The sequence below is a fragment of the Notamacropus eugenii genome, chromosome 4, assembly GCF_028372415.1.
Source record: "Notamacropus eugenii isolate mMacEug1 chromosome 4, mMacEug1.pri_v2, whole genome shotgun sequence".
Classification (NCBI taxonomy): domain Eukaryota; kingdom Metazoa; phylum Chordata; class Mammalia; order Diprotodontia; family Macropodidae; genus Notamacropus; species Notamacropus eugenii.
Genome location: NC_092875.1, coordinates 205509475 through 205524631, shown reverse-complemented (window position 1 = coordinate 205524631; position 15157 = coordinate 205509475). Strand labels below are relative to the sequence as shown.

At 35.7% G+C, this 15157-nt stretch overlaps 1 protein-coding gene across 5 annotated transcripts in view; it reads right to left on the bottom strand.

Annotated features, from left to right (window-relative positions):
• MBP (myelin basic protein) overlaps positions 1 to 15157 on the bottom strand; it is a 218754-nt gene that overhangs the window by 148793 nt on the left and 54804 nt on the right. The gene's annotated exons all lie outside the window — the stretch shown is intronic.

The following is a 15157-nucleotide window of genomic DNA, read 5'->3' as shown; positions in this document are numbered from 1 at the left end:
AATAGCTGCTATGTTGCTATGCTGTGGTTGTATCATTCCCTCCTACTTCCTATTAGAACTAAAATAATAGCTGTTTCACAGCCCTCCTTGTTTAAAATTGTTTCCCAGGTGAACCATACTCTTCAAACTCTCTATTATAGGCCCATGATAAAAAGTTAAGAAAGGATGCATTAAAACAAGATATTTTTTCTTAATACAACATGAGAAAAAAGTAGCATAGGATTAGACAGGCTTTCTCCTGACATATATGAACATCTAAAATGGTAGATTGGCTGACACAAAGTGAGTAATATTCTGTCAATATTTCTGTCAAAGGCAAAAACATATTTCCAGTACTGTTAATGACCTTGGCATTATACTCGATGTATGCATGTGAATTTTCTCTGCATTAATCTCTATGTCCCTATTACATCCCCAAATCTTTAGGACAAGAGAAAAGAGCAAAAGTATAAATTTAGGGTTATTACCTAGGCTGCCTTCAACTTATATGGAAGTATACTTTAGAAGTATAGTGAAGCCTATACATTCCTTCTCAGAATAATGTTTTTAAGTGTATAAAATAAAAGCACATAGGATTGCAAAGGAAACCAATTATACTGAAATACAATTCTCTAAGTCCTACATGGTCTCCATTTATTTGCTGCATTTGACATGGTTGACCACCATCTCCTCCTGGATACTCTCTCTTCTTTGGGTCTTCATGACACTACTACTTTCTGGTACTACATTTACCTGTGTGACCACTCCTCAGTTTCCTATGGAGGATCATCAGCCATATCTTGCCCCCAAACTGTGGCTGTTTGCTGAGGTTCTGATTCAGACCGTCTTCCCTTTTTCCTCTTTACTCTCTTGGTAACTTTCTCAGCTCCCAAAGGCTTAGCTACCATCTCTGTGGAGAGGACTTTCAGATCTATTTATCTGGCTCCAGTTTCTCCTCTGAGTTCTAGCACTTCATCACTTTAAAAGCAAGCACCCCGACATACAGAGGAGGGCCTAGTATCACAGGTTCTTTGATCTACTTTTTTAAAAGGAAAGGCAACTTTTGAGGGGTCAATAATCTACTTTAATCAAGCACATGTATCATTCACTTAGTTTAGGGGAATAAATTAGCACTCTGAACTTCAGAGAAAATACAGAGCAAAAAAGACTAACAGACAGGGCTTCTAACTATCCGACCATAAGCAATACATACATCACAGATCAACAAATAGATCCAACTGTCTCATCATAGTTACCAGAGAGAGAAGCACCAACATCTGGGTTTTCAAAGGGGGTTGGGGGGCTCCCTGGTGGTTGCCCAGAGTCTCCTCTGGGCAAACACATTTCCAGTGAGTGAATCCCAAAGTAACACCTCATCTCAGAGTATTTATACATTTTTCAGAGTCAGAGGGAATCACAACCCTTGAGAACCAGTGCCTCATTATCAAAAGGTATAGGCCTTCCTGCAAATCTTCCCCTAATCAAACTCCCCTTAATAGGCAGGCCCATTAATAAGTGGGGAAGATCTTTACTCTCATTAGCATTATATTCATCAATTGCCCACTAGACATTTCAAAATAAATATCCAAACCTGAGCTCAATATTCCTCCTACTCCAAACTTGCCCAAAGTTTGTCAAAGTTATGTCAAAGGCATGAACATCTTTCCAGTATTGTTAATGACTTGGCATTATACTCAATTTCTCACTGCCTCATCCCTCATATCCAAGCGTTTGCCAAATCTTGCCATTTATAACTTCATAACTTCTCTCACATCTGACTTCTTTCCACTTACCCAGATAGCCACCTTAGTTCAGGAATTTATTCTCTTTCACCTAGCATATTGCAACAGCCTCCTAATTCTTGATTCTTATATCCTCCATCCAACACAATGAGACCAAATCAATGTTTCTTAAGCACAAATATGCCCATGTAACTCCCCGAATTTAATCAACTACAGTGACTTCAGTTGGTCCTTCTATGTATGGCATGTGCCAAGGTGCTTTACCATGCAAGTTGTCTTCTAGGGGCACCCTCCAATTAGCAATACCCTTCCTGAAATGTGGAGATGGATAGGAGGATGACAAAGAAAATGTGTACATATCACATTTTTTTTCCTAAGGGCAGTAACAGTGTGACCTAGAAAATGAGATAAAATTCTCTCATTCTTCCTCTTTTTTTTCCTTGCACTAGATGCCTTCTTCCCCCCAGGACCCAGAACTTAGCCAAGAAGCAAGAGTAATCTATCATTTGTAACACTTTCTATTCTAATGAATCCTGAGCTTCAAACAACCCACCGTGAAGTGAACTGTTTAGACATAACTTGTTTACTGAATTGAGAATGGTTCATTTGTTAAGAGATAAGCAATCGTGTCCTCCTCAGGTTTCTCAGTCCTCTGCTTGACTTTTGCATCTCTCTCTGCCTTCCCCAGATCATAATTAAAGTACATGTACTTTGTGTATCCCACATACCTAGGGTGCAGCCTTGCATAGAGCAGGCACTTAATGTTTGTTGAATAGATTATTAATATCAATGTTATTTCTTCTAAGGGGAAAAAGATAGGTTAATCTAAATACATGTTTGTTGTATCCTCACAACTACTAGAAATGAACAGCTGTTGGTTCTTTTTAAAGGAATTGTCCAAGAATAAACTTCACATAAAGCTTCCTTTGCCAAATCAATTCAAATCACTATTAACTTTCTCTTGTTTTAGTCTGCATTCATCTTTCATTGGAAACTTTTCATCTCTAAATTTTTTTTCTCTTCTCCACTTGGCATTTTCCATTTTGAATGGCACACTTCCTCCTGCTCTTATTTATTCAACCAAAAGAATCTCAGGGAGATGGCCATTTTTATCAATCATTAGTCAGGGAATGATGTGAAAAATTGAAAGCTTGTTTCTTCAACACAATACTGACATTTTGGAAAAAATAAATTTTTGCTTTATTGGCTCCAGGATTCTTTCTTCTGATGATATAGGGAATGGTTTCCCTCTCATTTCTGTCTATTGATATTCTTTTCCTCCTTCCAGCTTCTCCAAGAAACACTCTTTACCTTCCCTCTCCCCTGATTAGAAGCAATATATATATATATTTATCCTTGAATATCTCAGGCCACACTGTCTGACATCTCTATGATCTTAATGATGTTCTAACTTGGTCAAAGGATATGAACAGACAGTTTTCAGAGGAAGAGATTAAAGCTATTTATAGTCATATGAAAAAATGCTCTAAATCACTATTGGTTAGAGAGATGCAAATCAAAACAACTCTGAGGTACCACATCACACCTATCAGATTGGCTAACATGACAAAACAGGAAAATTATAAATGTTGGAGAAGATTTTGGAGAGTTGGAAGACTAATTCATTGTTGGTGTTGCTGTGAGCTGATTCAACCTTTCTGGAGAGCAATTTGCCAAAGGGCTATAAAAATGTGCAGACCCTTTGACCCAGCAATACGACTGCATCCCACAGAGATCATAAAAATGGGAAAAGAACCCACATGTACAAAAATATTTATAGCAGCTCTGTTTGTGGTGGCCAAGAAGTGGAAATCAAGAGAAAGCCCATCAATTTGGGGAATGGCTGCACAAGTTGTGGCATATGAATGTATTGGAATACTATTGTGCTATAAGAAATGAGGAGGACTTCAGAAATACCTGGAAAGATTTTTATGAACTGACGTTGAGTGAAGTGAGCAGAACCAGGAGAACATTACACACGGTAACAACTACAGTGTATGAGGACTGTTTTTGATAGACTCAGCCTTTACAGCATACAAGGACCTAAAAACATTTCCAAAGGACTCATGATGCAAAATACCATGGACATCCAGAGAAAGAACTATACAATTGGAACACAGAATGAAGCAGACTATTTTCTCTTTTTTTATATTCTGTTTTGTCTTTCTCATGGTTTCTCCCATTCGGTTTAATTCTCCTATACAACATGACTAATGTGAAAATGTGTTTAATAGGAATATATGTGTAAAGCCCATGTAAGATTGTATGCTATCTTGGGGAGAGAGGAGGAGAAAATTTGGAATGCACTGAAGTGATTGTTGAAAACTGAAAACAAATTAATAAATTTGGGAAAAAATAATATTCTAACTTGGATGATCATTATTTGAATATGCCTCATCTCTAAACTAGAGTGCTAGCTTTTTGAGAGCAGTCAGTCAATAAGCATTTATTAAGCACTTTCTACCTACCAGGCATTGTGCTAAGCACTGGCAGAGTTAATTTCATTTATGTGTCCCAAACATAGTAGACAATTAATAAATACTTACTGAACTTAAGTGTAACTTAAGTGATCACCAGTTGAGACTATATAATTAAGACTGCACACTATTATGTCTCTTTTTCTTTTTAAATTTTCAATTCATGTAACAAAACAAACATGTCCATAGAACAAAAGGGTAAAGTAGAAAATACAAAAAAAGAATCCATTCACCACCCGAAAGAGATCCCAGGAGGAAAACTTACAGGAATGTCATAGCCAAGCTTCAAAACTCCCAGGTAAAGGAAAAAAATACATAAGCAACAAGGAAAAAAAACCATGTAAACACTGAAGAAAAAGAGCAGGATTTCACAAGACTCTACAGTTTCTACTCTAAAAGACCACAGGTCTTAGAACATTATATTTTGAAGAGCAAAAGAGCTGGGATAACTTATCTAGCAAAGTTGAGTATAATCCTGAATGGAAAAAAGTGGACATTTGACAAACGGAAAGACTTTTATGTATTTGTAACAAAAAGACCAGAATACAATGGAAAATTTGATATAAAAGATCCAGAAGAAATATAAAGAAAACATTAAAGACGAATTATAAGGCACTTGTTAAGATCAAATTATTTATTATATCAGGATTCTTAAAATTGTCCTCATTACTAAGGTAGTTTGAAAGAAAGGTTGGGGCTGAGTTGTATATGATGGATTGATTCTAAATAAACAAAATTGGGTAGGAAAAGGTCAAAGGGAGAAATTACGTTATAAAAATGGGATATGAAAGGAAGGACTAATACAGAGAAAGGCAGTGGAGGAGGAGGGCTGGTAATATTGGAAACTGACTCTCATCTGGATTGAAGAGGAAACAATGTGTACATTTGGAAGACTGTAGAAGTCTTCTGAACTATCATGTTTTCTATGTATATGGGATAGCACATAGGGAGCAGAAGACGTTGAGTCAATCAAGTCTTGCCTCTCACATATACTTCCTGTATGACTCTGATCAAACTCTCAGTGCTCCAGACAACTCTCTTTATGCTATAGATCAAGAGTTGATCTGCATTAATAGAAGGAGTTCCTCATTCAAGAATTTTCCTACACCACTGAAATCACAAGTAGTTAAAAAAATCATTAGCATCCTAATCAACTCCATGTTTTACCTTTTTTTAAAGCTTATATATATATGGTCAACTCATTAATTTGTGAGTTTGATAATTCACACTTCTACAGGGTGTCTCAAAAGTCTTAGTGCAGTTTAAAGCTATAGAAAGCTCTGTATGTAGTCTTCAATGGATCTGGGAGATCACTGATGTGCTGTACATCCTCCAGTTACAGTCTATGAGACTCTTGTTTCTGTCCTCCATGCATCATATTAGAGGCTTCTTCTAGATCTCTTGACTTTAAATGGGCACCACTGTAGAATTTGGGTTTTCCATCTGTTCTTTCTTGCCCTTGCTGTATAGCCAGGCGACTACCCTCCTTTTCTAGTCATGCATTTCTTGGATGATATCTTCTGAGTTGCCTTCTGTTTCCAATTCAACACTGGTAACATATTGCAATCTATTTATGCCTACCATGTGTCTCTCTATTGATCTTGGGTGACTCATCACTTCAACTCCTCAGAGATTGTGGTATTCCATGATCCACAACCATGTTGCATTACCAAAAGAATAATGATGTTAATAAAATGATGGGCTTTTGTTTCAGGGAGAAATTTCGGGTCATTGAAAGCACAATGCAATTTCCCAAATGGCTTTGAAATGAGTAGAAAGTATCAAATATTAAAACCATTAGTTGAGAAGAACCAGAAGAATATAGAATCTGACAGAGATAAACAGAGAAATAATGCTGACATTAATAGCTTGCCTTTACATAATGCTTTGAGATTTGCAAAGTGCTTTACAAATATTATTTTATCCTTACAACAACCCTGGGAGGTAGGAGTTACTATTATTCCCATTTTACAGGTGAGGGACTTGAGGTGGACAAAGGTTAAGTGACTTGCTCAAGGTCACACAGTAGGTATATGAGGCTGCATTTGAACTAAGGTCTTATTAGTAACTTCATATCCAGTGCTCTACCCCCTGCAATACCTCAATAAACGCCATGGGAGACAATGTGGTGATAGGAAAAAAAATGCTGGGATTGGAGCCAGTTGATGGGTTAAAATCATGTTTTTTTGTCACTTACTCTTCATGTAAATTTGGACAAATCACTCATTTGTAACCTCTCTAGGCTTAAGTTTCTTCTTCTGAAAAATAAGAGATTTAAACTAAATGACCTCTTAGAGCACTGGGCAGGGAGTCAGAAAGACCTGAGTTCAACCAGCCTTAGGTACTTACTAGCCACGTGACCTTCTACAAGTCACTTAACCTATTTGTTTCAGTTTCCTCATCTATAAAATGAGGTTAATGATAGCACGTACCTCACAGAACTTTACAAAGATCAAATGAGATAAGCACTTCATAAATGTTTGTTGCTCTTCTTTCCTTTCCCCACTAGATGACCTCTATGATCCCTTGGAGCACTAAATCTTAGGAAAGAGTGCTGAACTTTGAGCCAGGAAGATCCACATCCAAATCCAACCTCCAACACTTGTTTATGACAATAACAGCCAATAAACATTCATATAGTGCTTGGGCAGCTAGGTGGCACAGTGGATAGAGCACTAAGTCTGGAATCAGGGAGACTCATCATCCTGAGTTCAAATTGGGCCTCAGACACTAGCTGTGTGACCCTGGGCAAGTCACTCAACCCTGTTTGCGTCAGTTTTTTCATCTGTAAAATGAGTTGGAGAAAGAAAGGGCAAACCATTCCAGTATCTTTGCCCAGAAAACCCCAAATGAGGTCACTAAGAGTCCAGCACAACTGAACAACAAATATAGCACTCCCTATGTGTTGAGCACTGTGCTAAGTGCTTAACAATCATTATCTCATTTGATCCTCACAATAACCCTGGAGGCAGGGGCTATTACTCTCCATTTTACAGCTGAGGAAACTGAGGTTAAGTGACTTATCCAGACTCACAGGGCTAGTAAGTGTCTGAGACTGGATTTGAACTTGGGTCTTGTGTCATCTAACTGCCTCTAGGCAGGTCATCTAAACTCTTTGACCTGAGTTGCCATGTCTATAAAACTGGGATTAAGGTTTCCGTGGAGATTAAATGAGAAAAAGTAAATTCTTGATAAATTTTAAAATGCTCTCTACATACATTTGAAGAGTTAAGAGAAATAGATACTTCTCTCTCATATTAATAGCCAAATATTAAAGTTGAGGACACCCAAGTTTTTTCCCTTGTGCTATTTCCTTATCCAATCTCTCAAGGACAGGGCTAATGGAGGACAGAATGAACATGCTTCTCATTTTGAGTATTTCTACTCTACCTACATAGATCAGACTTCTAATCTAAGGTGAAACTCCCTTCTGCTCAGGCTTGGTGGGGGATAAAGTCTATGAATAGACTGCCCAAGGCTGGGGGTTACTTAGAAGTAAAGGACATAAGCAAAGTTCATTAGAATAGGTTCTGCCCCACATTGTAATATTCATTCTCTCATTAACTGTTAACCAACCAGAGTTAATTGTCACCTTTAGGAACCCCCCCTCTTTCAAGGGCATATAAGTCATGATCCCACTGCCATGACTGTCTTTTTTAAAAAATATGCAATTTATTTATTTTTCAGTTTTCAACAATGATTTCCACAATCATTTGAATTCCAAATTTTCTCCTTATCTCTCCCACCCCTCCCACCCAAGGACAGCATGAACCCCATCCACTCCTTCCTCCAGTCTGTCTGCCATGATTATCTTTAGTATTTGAGAGTACCATAGGCCTTTTATTAAAATGCTGGCATTATTAATAAAATTATTAAATTACCCAGAAATTATGTCTCTACCGAACTTTTTAAATGACACACAGCCTTATGATCTCACCAAGCTAAGGGGGTCCTAGTGAATCATTACTTCTGCCAGAGCAGTTGGGCTCCTCCTTTGCAACTTCCAGTCTTACTTAGAGAGTTACTTGGAGGCATTAGAATGTTAGGTGATTTGCCCAGTCATACAATTACTATGAGTTCAGAAATGTGCATATCAGTTATTATTACACATAATTATTATGTAATTTAAAGATAATCAATATTGTTGCTATCACTAATCAACCATATGATATTGATCCAAAAATTCCGTTGGTTTAACACCTTTTGTTAGTTTTTACAAAGGCTAATTTATTATCCTTTTCAGATTGCCGAAACTCACCAAAAGGTAACTACAAAGTAGTTAGCAGGATCAGAGTTCTACCTGTAGGACATTCCGTTCTTAGATTGTAGGATGAGTTCTTCAACTATGTTCTTTCTTTGAGTGTCTGAGGGGCAGTTGTTTGAAAATGAAACATTCCTTGCATGTAGTAGTCAATTTTAATAAATGTTCATTGAATTGAATTGAATTCTGCAGCTACTTCTGTTTTCATTGACATCAAAAATCAGAGGATTTTGAGATCACCAGTCCAGCTGAGGGGACAGAGAGAGAGAAAAAGAGAAGAGTGAGAGGAGAGAGAAAGAGAGAGAAAAAGAGAGAAAGAGGGAAAGAAAACGAGAGAGAGAGACAGAGAGACAGAGAGAGAGAGAGACAGAGAGAGAGAGAGAGAGAGAGAGAGAGAGAGAGAGACAGAAGAACTTACTGTCATGGAATTTTCAGATTAGTTTTTTATTCTTAAAAAACTGAAAAAGGACTAAATTCAGTCACATTACGCTTTTAGAAGTTGTAGAAGAGCAAAATGAGATATAAATGTAGATTTATCTCTAGTACTAGAAGAGTGAAAAATATGGAAATCAGAAAAGGACAATCACTCTGCATAAACTGGTCTCAAATCCCCTTAATATTCTGAAATTTTTTATCACTATCATCAGGATGAGGAAAAAGCACTTCTGATTAATCTGTTAAATATGTCTTCTTGTAGTTGTTTAATTTAAAATATGATACATGTTTTTTAAGCAACCTCTATTGGTAGTTCCCTAAGATAGGTCCTTGGGAGTAATAAAAAAGATTAGATACAACAGAGCTTTTGTCATCATGAAGTTAATAGTCTAGTAGGTGGATATGACTCTTCTATACTATAACACAAAATAATATAGGAGTACTGTGTAAGAGAGCTGCAGGAAAGAGCTTATGAAAGGTCTCAGGAAGGAAGTGTCATTACTGACCCTGGGCATTAGAAAAGGATTCCCAGAAGAGGCTACATCTGAATTGAGCTTTGTTGGAAAGGGAGAAAATCAGTGAGTGAAATGGGAAGGAAATGACAAACTTTTAGGATTAGAGAAGATTGTAAGTGAAAATATAGGGTTTCTAAAGTTCTTTATCACGCTTCAAATACTAGTTGTGTGTTTCTGAGCAAATCACAGACTGAACCTCTACTCCACTCAGCTGCAAAATGAGGAGGTTAAATCTTAGTTGGTGTTACATATAGAACTACTGAGGTTAGAAGGAGGGAACATAATCTGGGAAAATATAGTAAACGTTAGTTTTGGATATGTTGAATTAAAGACAGAGACATCCAAGTGAAAATGCCCTTAAGACAGTTATAAACTGGAGCCCAGGGAAGAGATTGGGTCTGAGATATAGATTTGGAAGGCATCTATGTCACTTGGGAGGTTCACAGATTTAGTGTCATAGGAGAGTTTAAAGGATCATCTGGCTCAATTCTCTCATTTTACAAATTAGTAAACTGAGGCTCAGAGAGGTTAAGTGACATGTTTGGCCAAAGTAATATAAATAATAAGAGGCTGTGGCAGCATTTAAAGCTTTATCCACTAATTTTAATTCTAGAGGCTCTCTCCACTACGCCATATTGCCACTAGATGAAAACTGAATCCACAAGATGGGATGAGATAATTCAAGGAGAAAGTTCATAGCGAAGAGAAAAGAGGAAGAGGAGAGAAAAAAAGAGACAGATAGAAAAACACAAAGAGATACATAGAGACAGAGAAGACAGAAACAGAAATATAGAAAAAGACTGAGACAGGACAGAGAGACAAATACAGACAGAAAGATGGAGAGATAGAGACAGAGAGATGAGTTATTTCAAAAAATGTTACGCATGAGACCTTGGGTAAATTATGTAAGTTCTCTGGTTCTCAATTTCCTTACTTGTAAAATAAGGAGCTTGAATTTCTAGGGTCTTTTTTAAAACTCTGATCCCATATGACCTCTAATAAAAATCTGGAGTACCTTCATGTACTACAACAATTCTTAAAATTCAATCAAAGTATCTCTTTTTTAGTGAACTTTCCTAGTTTCACATCACTCTTACTGGGGAAGCTACTCAGAAGATTCCATTTTACGTATAGGTGCAGTAGGAAACCACCTATATGATGTGATTTCAGGGCCTTGAGGAAACTCCTATTTTCAAATATAAGGGAACTTTTTTCTTTCCTGCGTAGTGTTGGTTGAAATCCCCTAAACAGGCAATAGTTTTTCATTTTGCAATCAGACATAAAACCTTTAATAACACACTGACTTAAGCTTATAACATTCACAATGAAAGTTAAAAATTGGCAGGAGAACCTTCTCTAATGACCGAATTTTTTTTGAGAATGAAGAGTATTAAGGACACAGGGACACGAAATGATACAAAAGGAAGACAGAGGAAGCTCAGGGTTGAAGAAAAGGCTGGAAAGAGAACACTAAGGAAGAAAAAAGGTACTAAAAAGAGACACAAGAGGAGCCAAAGACAAATTCCTCTGAATTTTTCCTAGGACAGGTCCAGTATATTAGCTAAATTATAGGATCAGTTTCCAAAACATTATTCATTTTGTTAAAACAGAACACCAAAATATCAAATCTGAAAATCAAATAACATTTCTTTTGATTTTAGAAATCAAAATGAACAAACTCTTATGGGATCTCATGTCCAAGAAATATTTCGTATGGTTTGTTATTTAATATTTTCATTGAAAGGGTGCAAGAAAGGATCCTAAAGTGATATGATAAATTTGTATTCATTTGTACATTGAGCATCTGATTTTCCTGGTAAGCGCTAAAACAGAGCAAATGCCTCAGTATTACTAGTACTGCTAGCTCTCTCCTAAAAAGCTGTTATACTCCACAGTACCAACAGAAATTTATTGTTTTTACTGTTGATATACGAAATTTGGAAACTTTCTAATAGTTTAAAGAAGTTACTTAGACATCATTAAACAGACAAACAATGTTTCATTACAGTCAAATAACAGGAAGACAATAGGTAAGCTGCTCAGAGATTTTTAATAATAGGAGTCTCATATTAGTCATTTTAAGATTTTAAATGTCACAAAATGTTCAATATCCTGTATCTTTCTGAGTATAACTACTCCCTTTACTTTCATTTTTAATAAAAAATACTTCTAATGGCAAATACCAAGGTAAAATATATAAACACATACATATATGTATGTATATGTATACACACAAATGTATGCATACATATACAGATATAATTTATTGATTATTGAGATTTTAAGTATTATTAGTTCTTAGGATTATAAATACTACTATTAATAGTTAGCTTATTAGCAATAATATAGCATGAATTATGTTTACCAAAAACACATATAATTTACAATCTTAAGAATTACTAGTTCTTAATATTATTAAAGAAATTACTACTAATGAGTTTGTTAGCAATGACATAGGATGAGCTAAAATGCTTACAAAAAGATTATAGTTTAGTGCCACACTCACATTTGCCAGAAAATTTTCGGATATAAAATTGCATGTTCTTTTAAAAGTGAAAGGGAAGGAAATTCCCAAATAAAGAATGGTGCATTTAAAATGAAGGTGATTTCAGTGAGAACCATTGAATCCTCTCTTATTTTGCTTACTTTTAAATCCATTAATCAGAAACTAGAAAGCACTCTTAATGACTTTAAGATAAAACATGAGGATGAAAATTACATAATTTGCCATTTGCCATCCTCAGCTCTAAAACATAGCTTAGTAAACTATAAATGATTATCAAATTCAGTGATAGAAGAATGAGGTTCACATACAAGTTCATACAAATAGTAAAAATAGCATTATATAAATTCACTTGTAGTCGATTTATGCTTATCAGGCAGGCAGATTTCACAGTGTAAAGATATTGAACCTAGAGTCAGGAAGACCTGAGTTTAAATCCAGCTTCTAGCAGTTACTAGTCATGTGACCAAGTCACTGAATCTCTGTCTCAGTTTCCTTATCCCTAAATGTGGATAATAATGGCACCCACCTCATAGGGTCGTTGTGAGGATCAAATGAAATAATGTTTGTAAAGTAATTAGTATAGTTTCTTGCATATAGAAGGCACTTAGTAAATGCTATAATATCTGTGGCACAGAGTTTAGTGACATTTGGCATTAGACCCAAAAATATTTTATATTTTAGAGTTAATTATAAACAATGAAAGGATTACTTCATGAAAAAAGAGAAAGCAGGACATAAGTTATTAATAACACATACATATTATTTTCAGATGATTAAATTAAGAAGTTTTTTTAATCATGTACGACTACAATCTAGAAATATTAGTAAAAATTATGAGTTTTGTGCTAGCAAGAGAACAAGATTTATTAATGTGCAGTATAACAAACTAGACAGAAAAACAGTATGTGTGTGTATATATATGTATATATACATATACACATATATGTATGTATATACAGAGAGAGAGAGGGAGCTTTGCCCCAACATCAAATTTAGAGTTATAAACAAAAAATGGTCATTGTTACATATCTATAACAGTTCTGCAAAAAATATGTAAACATGGCTTTAGATAATTTATACCTAAAGAAAGGTAAACTGTTTGGTAAGGATGAGGAGCATGTTGAGGTTATTTGCATAGCTGGTCACTGAAAATGAAAACTGGATATTTACATATATGCATATATATGTATACAATGTATACATACACACTTGTACATGTATAATTTGTTATATAAAACTTGGTTGATGGTGGACAAAGTATTCTAACTCATTAAATAAATTAATATATCATCATCTAATGCCCTACCGTGGTAGCTGTGAATTAAATAAGTAGGCATAATGATGCTGCTAAGATTAATCACTGGCAATCAGCACTCAAATGTGGGTTGATAAAGGAGTTAACACAATTGAAATAAAAAATCAAAGGACAAAATTAGAAAATATCTGTGTCAATAGATGTACTGAGATAAAGGCATTACTAGAGGTCAGTATATTCTATGGCAGAAACAAGTTGTCTAGTAAACAAGCCAGCGAACAAATGCAAAAGAACTTCTACTGAAGAGACAGCTACTGATGTTGTTGGCTCAGTGTAGTTCTAAAGAAAAACCTCAAAAGCTGTTGACTTCATTTTGCCCAAAGACTTAAGCTTCCAGGATGTATTCCCCCATGTAAGAAAGAATGGTTAGATTAAATTTCCAGTGGGGTCCAAACCTTGTAAGGAATGTGAAACTGGGATGTCACACATCCCACAGAGGGAATAATGGGAATTGAATGAGAAGAGACAAAAGATAGCTGAGTATGGAGCATGGAAGGTAGGTTTAGGTTAGTGTTTTCAGACAGAAGACTCATTAATCTTTAGGTCCCTTATGAGAGCTTACAGTTTAATAACTTTCTTAGGCAGCATGTGTGCAATAGAGTATAAGAATATTCTTATATAAGGACAATATGAACTTACTAAAGGTAGATTACAGGAAAAATTAATTAGAACAGGAAGGACCTTAGATATTAACTAATCCAACCTTTTAATTTTACAGATGAAGAAACTGAGGCCTCAAGATGAGAAATTAACTTGCCCAAGATTACACATGTAGAAGGTAGCAGAAATAATATTTTAATCTAGGTTTTTTGACTTCCCAGTACGGTTTTCTATATCCTACATTGATTGGTAGATTAGCAAACTTAATCTTCTACGTGCCAAAATTGGATTGGATTTCTAGAACCTACCATAGGTATAAAGATAAAACACGACAGTGACTTCTTTAAAAGTCCTTCATGGTCTATAAAGCCATATTCTGTCTCCTGAAATGCAGGATTATTGATTTATTACATGTGAGATCAGGCTGCTAGGGAGTGCACCAGGCCTCGAAGTAAGAGCAAAAGTCTTCCTCAAGGAAGACTCATCTTTCTGAGTTCAAATCTGGCCTTAGGCATCTGCTAGTTGTGTGATCCTGAACAAGTTAACCTTTTTTTGGCCTCAGTTTCCTCATTCGTGAAATGAGTTGGAGAAGGAAATGACAGACCACTATAGTATCTTTGCAAGAAAACCCCAAATGGTGTCATGAATGGTCAGATACAACTGAAACGATTCAACAACAACACATGTGAGGTGGTCTCAGATCTCACCTGTGTCAGCCAACCGTCAGTGAAGTGATGTAATAGTTAAAACCTAGTCCTTAAATCTATTATTTATAGGGATTTTGAAATGGTCATATTTATAGATACCATACAGGATGTAAAACATTTTCCTCAAAACTCAAATACAGATAGAGAAATTTCACAGATAGAGAAATAGGTTCAGAGAATTAAAGTGTTTTTTTTTTTCTCAAAGTTTACTGTTACTAAGTGGAAGTCAGTATTCAGAACCAAATCTTCTGGCTTCAAGTCAAGTGGTCAAAGTCCAAAGCAAAAGCTGATTATTAAGCTGGTTATTTGAATTTCCAGAGATGGCACATGAAATTTTAGAAATGGACTTCATTTTTAAGGTGAGTTAATTTACTGTATTCAAGAAGTACAAAACAAGAATATGAATGATGGAATGGACTTAGATTGAAAGACTGAATGAAAAGATGAACCCAAGTGATAGCTACACTGAGTCCTACCCACATTTAAGGTAGCCTTTCATGGAGTAGATGGAGTATTTATGGCCAAACATGGACAAAAAAAAATCAGATGAGAAGATGTCAAGAGTTATAATCTTGGATGTATATTCATCAATGACATTATAGAGCATTCAGACTCTACAA